Below are 9,554 nucleotides of genomic sequence, written 5' to 3'. Positions count from 1 at the left end.
CTCAATAATGTGCTTTAACTTTTGGTCAGCCCTGAAGTGGTCAGTCAGTTGGGCTAGATAATCTTTGAAGGTCCCTTCCAACTGAACTACTCTATTCCACAGGCATAAAAGAGAAGACATCTAAAATAATAATACTCAGAAAGCCTCTTATGTAATATAGGTATATTACATGCTTTTCTGCTAAGATTTACCTTCCCCATCAGACAGAACTTACAACCTTGAACTGGTCAACTGACTGAACATTACCTGTAATTTGGGCTTCCTTTAAACAGGTAGTTTGGCTAAAAAACAACTGTGCAACACTGATATATTGCTAGCCAACGCAAAAAAAAAAAAAAAAAAAAAAAAAAAAAAAAAAAAAAAGCTATCCTTTATATCCAGTAGTTATAAAGCTGAAATCACTGGCTAACGGCAGTGTATAAGAGCAAAAGTGGAATGGAGAACAGTAGTTAAGTGGGTACAGAGCACGCTAAAATAGAACAGAAATTTATTCCCACATTTGGCATGTAGAAGGTTACAACCTCTAGAATCACTCCTGCTGCAGGTAAACTCTGAACCGGTAATTGTGTACATTTATACAAATATCTCCAAATCCCCACAGAAATAGCCGAACTCAAGGACTCTGTTGCAGCCTGCCCACTGCAGCAATATCCAGCTGGTAATACCGGAAAACCATTTGCATGATGATCTATGCAATAGCTAGCAGCTTGTCTGTTAATCATCCTCCCATTATTTTTTAGGTTCACTGCACTCCAGGCTCACAAATGTTGCCATGTTCTCCCTGGCAAGTTTTTTCTTTGACTTCTTTCCTGCTGAATGCCTAGGCAGATTTTGGCACTCTGAAGTCGTATTTTTTTGCAGTAAGTCAAGCATCCAAACATAAAGTACTAACATGTACCTGAAAAGCAAGTTTCTGCTGAATAACCCTAGTTATTCAGTGCTGGAGGCAGCGCTGCAGGTCTGGGGCTGCTGGGGGTGCCTGGAGCCTCTTGCTGAGGAAGAAGCTGTGGGAGATCACCTTCCAGCCCACAGGAGATGTGTGGTCATTGAGGAGCTGCTCCACCAAGCTAAGGGGCTGCAGGAGGAGGTCAGCAGACTGCACAGCATCAGAGATGAGAAATTAACCGTATCTCCTCCAAGATTGCAGCTTTTAATGTCCAAACAAACAACTTTCTTGAGGAAGGGTCAAGCAGAGCCTGTGCCTGGGAAGCAGACACTCCCAGGATGGTACAGGCTGGAAGTTAGTTTGTGACTTCTGGAACCGTGAGGAACGTTTCTGCTCCACCTCAGGATCTGCAATTACAGAACAGAACCAGTGTCCTCATAGCCAACGGGGGGCTGAGGTTTCTGTTCAAGACAGCAGCCAAGCCAGATAAACCTGAGCAACTCAAGAGCACCAGAAGAAAGCAGCGAGTGGGCTGCGTTATCCTGGATAAATTAGGACAAGTGGTGCCAATAGGTTTGGGAGACAGGTCTTTCCCCTCTGCTCAGCACTGGTTAAAGGTTATTTCTACAGTGCTGAAGTCTGGGCTCCCCCCTGCAAGAAACATGGATATGTTGGAATAAGCCTGATAAAGGGTGACACAGTTGATTAAGGGATTGAAGCATCTGACACATGAAGAGAAGATGAAAGAGCTGGGACTTTTTAGCATAGAGAAGAGAAGGCATTTATAGCAAGTTTGGTTTTTAAGATATTTTCATGCAATCAAGGCAGATGAAATAAGGCTATGTATAGTAAGAATTAAAGTAATACCTACAATCCTTCTCCAAGAACCATTCTTTTCATTAAACAGCTGACAAGTACCACTGGGATTCACACCTGTTACCCATTTTGCACAATACTCCCTACACTATAATTTTTTTTTTTCCTCAAGAGTTTTTTTTCCTCAATAGTTTTGTATTTGGATACATCTTAATGCCAGGGGCATTTTTTTTTTTTATTCCAAAATATCCCCAAAATAACTGTATTCTTCATGCATGAAAGATCCCAGGCAAAAAATACCTTTCAATACTGCAAACATAAATATTTATGAATATATGAAAAGAGTTTTCATCACCTCTTTAATTTCTGAAACTTACAGGGAATACCGGAATACTATTCATTAGTTTATAAGATAAACTTGAAGGGCATCAATTCAGTTGCCATTAGCTTTTTAACTTTACCTCCTTAAGACTAACCTTTCAGATTGCAAACTAGCTGCAGTCAACTTAACGAATCACCCGCAGGAACAGCTTGCACACTTCTTTTCCAAACATCTGCTTTGAGCCTGGCAGATGAAATATCTACACATATGGAAAATTTCAGACATAGGGTTACCTTGTAGGCCAAGATCATGAACTTTTGTCCTTTGTTTCAGAGAAATGAATTACTGTATGATTCTACTTGCCGCATTCTGGCAAACGTTAGACGAGAGGTTTCTAAGCAGTATACCTCATAGTCTCATTGTTTCCAGTTTTAATAGACAATATGCATGTTAATAATCACAGCAAAAAATACTAACTAATCACTCCTATCACTTATTCCAGTGTTATATCATTACCACCACTTAATCAGATAACAGAATTTTACTGTCAGCAGTTTATCTAATGCTACAGGCTTTGGTGTTTTGTTTTGTTTTGTTTAAGTATCACCTGCAACATTCACAAGGTTTCTAAAGCTTTGGCTGTCTCTAGAAGGGTTTCCCACTTGATCTTTTTACCTTTGTTGAAAATAAAAATCTTTTACCTCCTCAACGCCATACCAAAACAGCAAGTATAGTTAACTTATCTTGTCACACAATCTGCACATACAAAAGGTTGCAGAAAGGACCAAATGTATACCAATTCCTTTGCAGCTTTCATTAGGAGCACACACATGCTAGGTATTTGCATCTTGTGTAACCAATGACTGCAAGCTTCAGTGTTGTTTCTTCACCTAGCCATCTGTTTCCACATTCATCATAAAAATCAGCAGTTTCACTTCAGCTCTGTGGTGCCAAGAGCCAAGTCGAGCATCACTCAGTGTCACAGAAGATGCTTCGCTGTTGCAAATTGCTCATGGCATCCATCTCTGCAAAGCAACTACCAACACTGCCAGTGGTTTAAACCCTGCCACTGCAATCACTTTTAAAGATCACGATTCATATCAGACTCTTTTCTTCAGACTCTTTCCAACCTACCTTTGAATCTTACTGTGAACCAATGCTTTACATCGCGAAGCAGAGTTCTGAAATAAATACAGGAGGAGACACCAGCAGCTGCCTGCTCTCTCAAACCAGCCAGGTTTCCCAACACCGCTGGCACATGTTGCCAAACTTGCATTTATGATGTTTCCATTTTATTTTTATTATTATTATTAACATTTGTAATAGTTTCTCCCATGAGCCAGGATGAGTGCAGAGTTCTGTTAGTGCATCAGCTGTTCCCTTGCTGAAATACTACTTTACGCAACATCATCTTGCAACATTTAAGCTCTTTTTATGGGGCTGGGAGAACATGAGATTCTTAAAAAAACACTAGCACAGAAATGATAGCCTGGCTGGCTAGTCAACTCTGCCCAGGTTTTCCTCACCCAGCACCACCAGCCGCAGCATTACCGTACATGAGCAATGATCAGAAGAGGCAGCTCCCCTTCCAAACACAACTGTAATTCGGCACAGCTTAAATGGTTCTCAAGTAAACCACAGAAAATGCCTCCAAAAGTCATCTCCCTCTTTCTTTGAGGTGCCAAGGAAAGGCTTCTTGACTGCATGGGTCAGCCCTGCTCATGGGAACTCCTCTGGGGCTACTGTAACCATGTGAGGACATCACCCATTCTCAGGGTTTCCAGCCCTCAGAAACCCATGGGAATTAGGAGCTGACACCACATCAAGTCAAAAAGCTCTACCAACAAAGGTCATCAGAAGATGGTCCTGAAACTCTTGATGTTCCTATAAGGTAAATCTAGATGTGATACTCCCATGATAATGCTGGATTTATGATTCATCCCCTTCTTAAGGGAACCCCATTATAATGTGGCCAATATATGGGGAAAAAATATAATATTTGTTTTCTGTAGGTTTTCCCATTGAAAACCTGTGTTGTTTTTTTTTTCTTTAGGTTTTCCCAAGGAAATCAGTTTCACCCTCCCTCCTGCCAAAATAGTCCAAATTTTCCCACGTAATGATGGACTGGAGGCAATCGACTTTCCCAGAGGCGCTCCTGCAGTTTCTGTGCTTGAGACAACACGTGCAGCCATTATCTCATGAAGTATATACAGTTCACACCGAATGGTCCCACTCAGTGCTCATTGTACTCAGCAAGCAACGTGCTCTCTCGCATAGCAGAGAGGTTCCCTCTGCCTTCTCAAAACATCTCAGACATGGTTAATGTTATTGACAGTTTATTTCTTTGGGGAAAGAAAGGCAGGGTAAGAAGCTTATTAAGCATGTCAAGACATCCTCATTTGGGGAGAATATTACCAATAACATTGTTATTTCTGCATTCAGTTATTTCTTTAAATTTGTCTCCAGAAAAGCTGAAGCACTGTACAAAAGCCCCAGTCCAAAAGTTGACTAATTAGCCCCTAAAAAGAAAAAATGAATTCTTACATTAAAAAGACCATCTGTAAAGTGACCCACTAGACACATCCTTGTCTCAAAAACTGAGCAAAGAGTTTCTCCCTTGCTCTCAGGAGGTTCCTACACTGACGCATTCACTGAGGAGCCAAGAGGCAGAACTCAGCCGCCAGTGCTAAACTGCTGCAGGAAACACTGAATATGAGGAATGCAGACAGCAGTTTTATTAACATTCAGGTGACACCTAGTATGCGAAATTAAACCTCCACACTTCTGCAATAGGTTATATTCCAAGTAATAACCTACAGCATGGCTCTTCCTGAATTCATAACCTGCTGAAAACAGGACTTGTTCTGCTGAAGTATGTGCTCACTTGAGCCATGGTCCTAGCAGGTCTCATTCGTGTCACTTCAGCCTCACTTCAACAACTGCTCCAGCACAGCTGTGTGCACAACAGCCCATGCGCACAAAAGCCCAGCCTTCCCTCTTCCTAGCATAAGATGCCCAGCTCCATAAACCAGGCAAGGTAATGAGCACACCCACTCAGCTCTTTCACTGCATTACTTGCCCTCTGTCAGCTTCTGTATAAGAAAGCAACTGAGCCATGTACCAGGAGCTAGACCTTAGGTACTTCAGTGCTTTCGAGATGGTTAAATAGGGCAGGCACTCATAATTCTTACTATCAAAATAGCAACAAATTTTCACAAGAAACATCAGATAGAAGGGAAGGGAATTATCAACGTGCTCCTTAGAAAGCTCATGCAGCTAGTGCTATTATAAGCATCTATACCTGACTGTCTTCTCTCATATTTTCATCTGAAAAACCTATAGCCACCTCCTGTGGTCTCTCTTGTTATCGTTACACCAACGGTAATATCATAGCCATAAACTTAAAAGCAGTTAGCAGCATGACATCAGCACAGCTGTGCAGCTAGTCTAATTGCTCAGGGTGATGTCATTCGTCAGTTCACAACCTGTCCTACTGGACACCATTTTCCCCTATAAGGTAACTCAGCCAGTACTGAATTTATATCCAGACTATAATGTGTTCCAGAGAAACCGTAAAATTATTCTGCTTAAACCATGCTTCAGGCTGTTGCCGTAAAGACTGGAAAAGAAATAGGTCTTTTTAGCTTACTCACATTGGTAATAGCACTTATTTGTGAGAACAAGAATCTTGATGAGAGCCAGGCATTGCTCCTCTTATACACAGGAACACTATACTGTGTTTACCTCCTACCTGCAGCTCCTCTGCCCAGTGCTTGTTTTGTTCCTGCTCCCTCTCAAGTGCTTTCACACAGCTCCCATTTACTTTCACAGCTGTCTGTTGAGAGCTCTCACACTTGTATGAACACTGCTTATACCTGTGGTGGCTCAGTACTCAATGTACCTGCTGGGGTGCATTTCTGGAAAAAAAAAAAAAAAAAAGTCAGATCTTTGCATCTGTAGAGCAGAAAAGGTTATGACTTTATATAGGAAGAACAGTATGAATATCATGTCTTGGGGAACTGATTTATTTGGCACCACCTGTCATTTATTCAAAAAACTTCAAGTTTTCAGTTCACTTTATACTGAGCCTGGCATTAAATGTATTACTATCTAAAATTCAAGCCTCATTATTTCAACACAATGCATTGCTGAACAACAACAGTACTACACTAAGTAGCATCACAATTACTGACTCATTGTCACTAAATAAGCTCTGTAGATTTAAGAAGTAGCTCCTGTGCAACTGTGTGAAAAGTTACATAAGAAATTAAGGTAAATCAATATGGCACGATGAACTTGTCATTTCTATGTTTAAACCAACAGCCTTTTTGGTATATCTTGAGACACTACACCATTGTAAAACAAAATGCAAAGAGAAGATTCAGATGGCTAAGTTTCTATTTAAAAAACACAAAGCATTTTCAGTTTTAGAAATTCTACAGTTCTTCTCACATTGTTCTCCCAACCACTTCTGAAATAAGTCTCTAACAACTATGAAGTCAAAATTAAAAAAAAAAAAGCTTAGTTTTTAGAACTAGTATCTAGACAGACTTTTTCTGTAAAAGGTATTCCGACAATCATTCTTGAATGTTAACACAAGCATGCCTGAATATAAACTGTTACTGTTCATCAACACTATCTTCCCACCCAAGCAAAGCTTTTGCTATATGCACTTCAGGAGCAGACTGAATGGACAGCTATAGCTTCTCAGTGAATTGGCAGCTAGCCAGTATGTCTCCAACAAGTCTAAAATAACATTTCAAACATCTGTTAGAAAAGATACTGCCTTTGAGAAAAGTAAAAATAATTCAAATTCAGTCCGTGCAAGATTTCATAGCTATACAAGTCCCCGCACTGCGGAATGTAAGCAGCGTACAAGGTAGAGAAGCATATTAAATAATAATGATTACCAAGAAATACCTACATGGTTGATTTCCCTGCTATGCATCATTTTGCTTAGTCAACATGCCAGGCCCAAAACTACAATGCCACCTGAAAGGTGAATGGTAGCACACCGTTAGTAGTCCCTTGTATGATCACATCCTTTGTGAGAAAATGAACTGCTTTGAAAATAGCCCTTCCTACCCCCAAAAGGGCATCTTGATCTAATAGGCAGTAGTCAGACCATTTTTATTAACATTAAACACACGCCAGATTCCATACACACACACAAAGTTTGCAATTCTTATCTCTTGCAATGGTGTGAGCTACATTTGACTATAGGCCAAAAGAACTTCGGCACACATACCTGTCTTCAACAAAGATGATTTCAGAAGGGTTGGGACTAGAACTGAACTACGTCATATTTGGACAAGTAAAACTATAAATAGTCTCTTAGTGTTTGCCCATGAACTTTCATTATCAATGAAAGCAGCCCTACTGGACTATGATGAACCCGTCATTACAGGGATGCATCGCACAGACCAAGTGTTCAGTATTTTTGTTAGTCAAAAGTCTACTTACATTTTCCTGGCCAGAAGTTTTCTGGCGTGCTTTAAAGAGCTTTTTCTTAGTTGACTCACTAGCTCTACAGATGGCAGGGCATGACCAAAAAAATAGAATAAAATTGACCTTGAAAAAAGCCAGGGTTGGCTTTCACTTTGAGTGTTTCTTCACCTAAAAAACAATACCCCAGTAGGATCTAAGTAGAAGTTAAACTTTTTTTTTCCCCCTCCTTTATTTGATGTATTAGCTGATGCCCTAATTACTCTCAGGATAGCATATAAAAGGTTTGTTAAAACACATTGTAATTTTAAGACAGAAAAGCTAGTCTGACTTGAATCTTCAGCTGCAAATGAAATACAACATTTCATTTAATGTAATTGCATGCGAAAGACTGCTAACAGTACTAGATTAGGTATGAACATACATCTTTAAGGAATCATGTAGGAAGTAATTATCTTTTGTTTATGCAGAATAACAGACCATCCGTGACAAAAAAAAAAAAAAAAAAAAAAAAAAAAGTAAATCTACAGCTCCAGAACAATGAAAGTTTCCAAGATGAGCTAAATCCTTAGAAGAAAAGTTAAAATAAGAATAATTTGAAGTTAAAAAGAGCATTGAAATTAATGTGACAGTCTCCTATCTTGAAGATATTCTTCTTTTGCAGATTGCTTCCTAAGGAATAACTGGAGGCATGTGTGTCATTGCTTCAGTTCCCTGCTTGTTTATCACCTGTGTTCATCACTGTCCTTTCTCTTTCACTGTTGTAAGAGGATCAGATGGGAGTGTAACCAGTGTCCAGATAAGTAGACAGCTAGTAATTATCTTTCAGAATTAATATTTTGGCAATACTGCAATTTGTAAACACACACCTTTGCTATTTAGAGACTTTTGGTCCTTTGCGTTTCCTTTTATTCTCTGAATTATTCACACCAAAATAGTAGCTATGTTGCTTCGTCAAAGAAGAGATGTTTAACCTGTCAGATGTTTAAAATAATAAAGAGCGTTTGAGCCGTTAGTAAGGCCACCTCTATCAACAGATTTGATTAGTCATGAACATTTAAGCCAACAATTCCAGAATACTTTACAAGGATTCCCTAACCCTTGTGATGGAAGAGTAAGCATAATTCCTTACCAATACATTATTCTGTGTTAACTTTTTTTTCTTCCCTAACTCTGAAGCTTCCTTTAAGAGAGGGAGACTCTGGTTTTCCCACTCAAAGAGAAAACAAAGCCTCTCTTATTTGAATGCTTTTTGTCATAAGACCCATTCAGGTACTGAAGCAAGCGCTCCACATTTACTTATGATTGTGTTAGAAGCATTAATTTCTATAAACCAAATACATGAATCACTATAAAAAGACATGTAAGCACTGCAAACACTACTAACCTTACTGTAAAGTAGAATGGTTCACATCTCCTTTCATGAGATTGTGTTTAAAAAAAGGCAATTTTAAAGAAAGAAAAAGAAAAAAAAGATTTATAGGCCCAGCACTACTTCAAGTAAATGGTGAAACTGTCACAAAAGAAAGGTTTTCTTCCTGAAATCTAGAAAGCTTATAACTACAGCTACCACTAACTATGCAAATAAGCCAGTGCTATGAAGCCTCATTTTCCAATTATGTGCTTCCTACGTACTGTAACACAGAGCAAGTATAGATTCCCTGGTCACACTAACGTCACAAAATAGTTTGAGATATCTGTAACAGGCTGTTATGCCCTTGACAAGCCTTCTCATTGGCAAACAACACCAGGATACATCGGCAGCACCAGACAGGCATGTGATCATGATGCACGTTCAAGATAGAGCCGATACAGCCAACAGAGGCCACACTGATGCACCACCAGGTTCACTACAAGCTAGGATCTCTTGCACACCCTCAAGCTACTGTTGCCTGCAATTATGTTGGTAGGCATTTATGGGTTTGGTTCTGGGATTCATTCTCCCATACTGAAACCGGGGATACTGACAGATACATAACACAGTTTGCCTTGATCTACAAGGATCGTATTGATCTTGTGCCTCCACCCACCAAGAAAATAGATTCATTAGAAGGGAAATTTATAGCTCTTGACGTTTTACAAGTT

At 39.6% G+C, this 9,554-nt stretch overlaps 1 long non-coding RNA gene across 1 annotated transcript; it reads right to left on the bottom strand.

Annotated features, from left to right (window-relative positions):
• Positions 1-386: 386 nt before the first annotated feature.
• On the bottom strand, positions 387-7,044 carry LOC137851733 (uncharacterized). Its single transcript, XR_011093407.1, has 3 exons — positions 6,949-7,044; positions 5,776-5,941; positions 387-1,293 (listed from the first exon to the last, which is right to left on the bottom strand). It is a non-coding gene; the product is annotated as an uncharacterized lncRNA (long non-coding RNA).
• Positions 7,045-9,554: the final 2,510 nt, after the last annotated feature.

The sequence above is a fragment of the Anas acuta genome, chromosome 2 (genome assembly GCF_963932015.1).
Source record: "Anas acuta chromosome 2, bAnaAcu1.1, whole genome shotgun sequence".
Taxonomy (NCBI): domain Eukaryota; kingdom Metazoa; phylum Chordata; class Aves; order Anseriformes; family Anatidae; genus Anas; species Anas acuta.
Note: the sequence above shows the minus strand (reverse complement) of the source record. Positions and strands in the feature narration are given on the sequence as shown.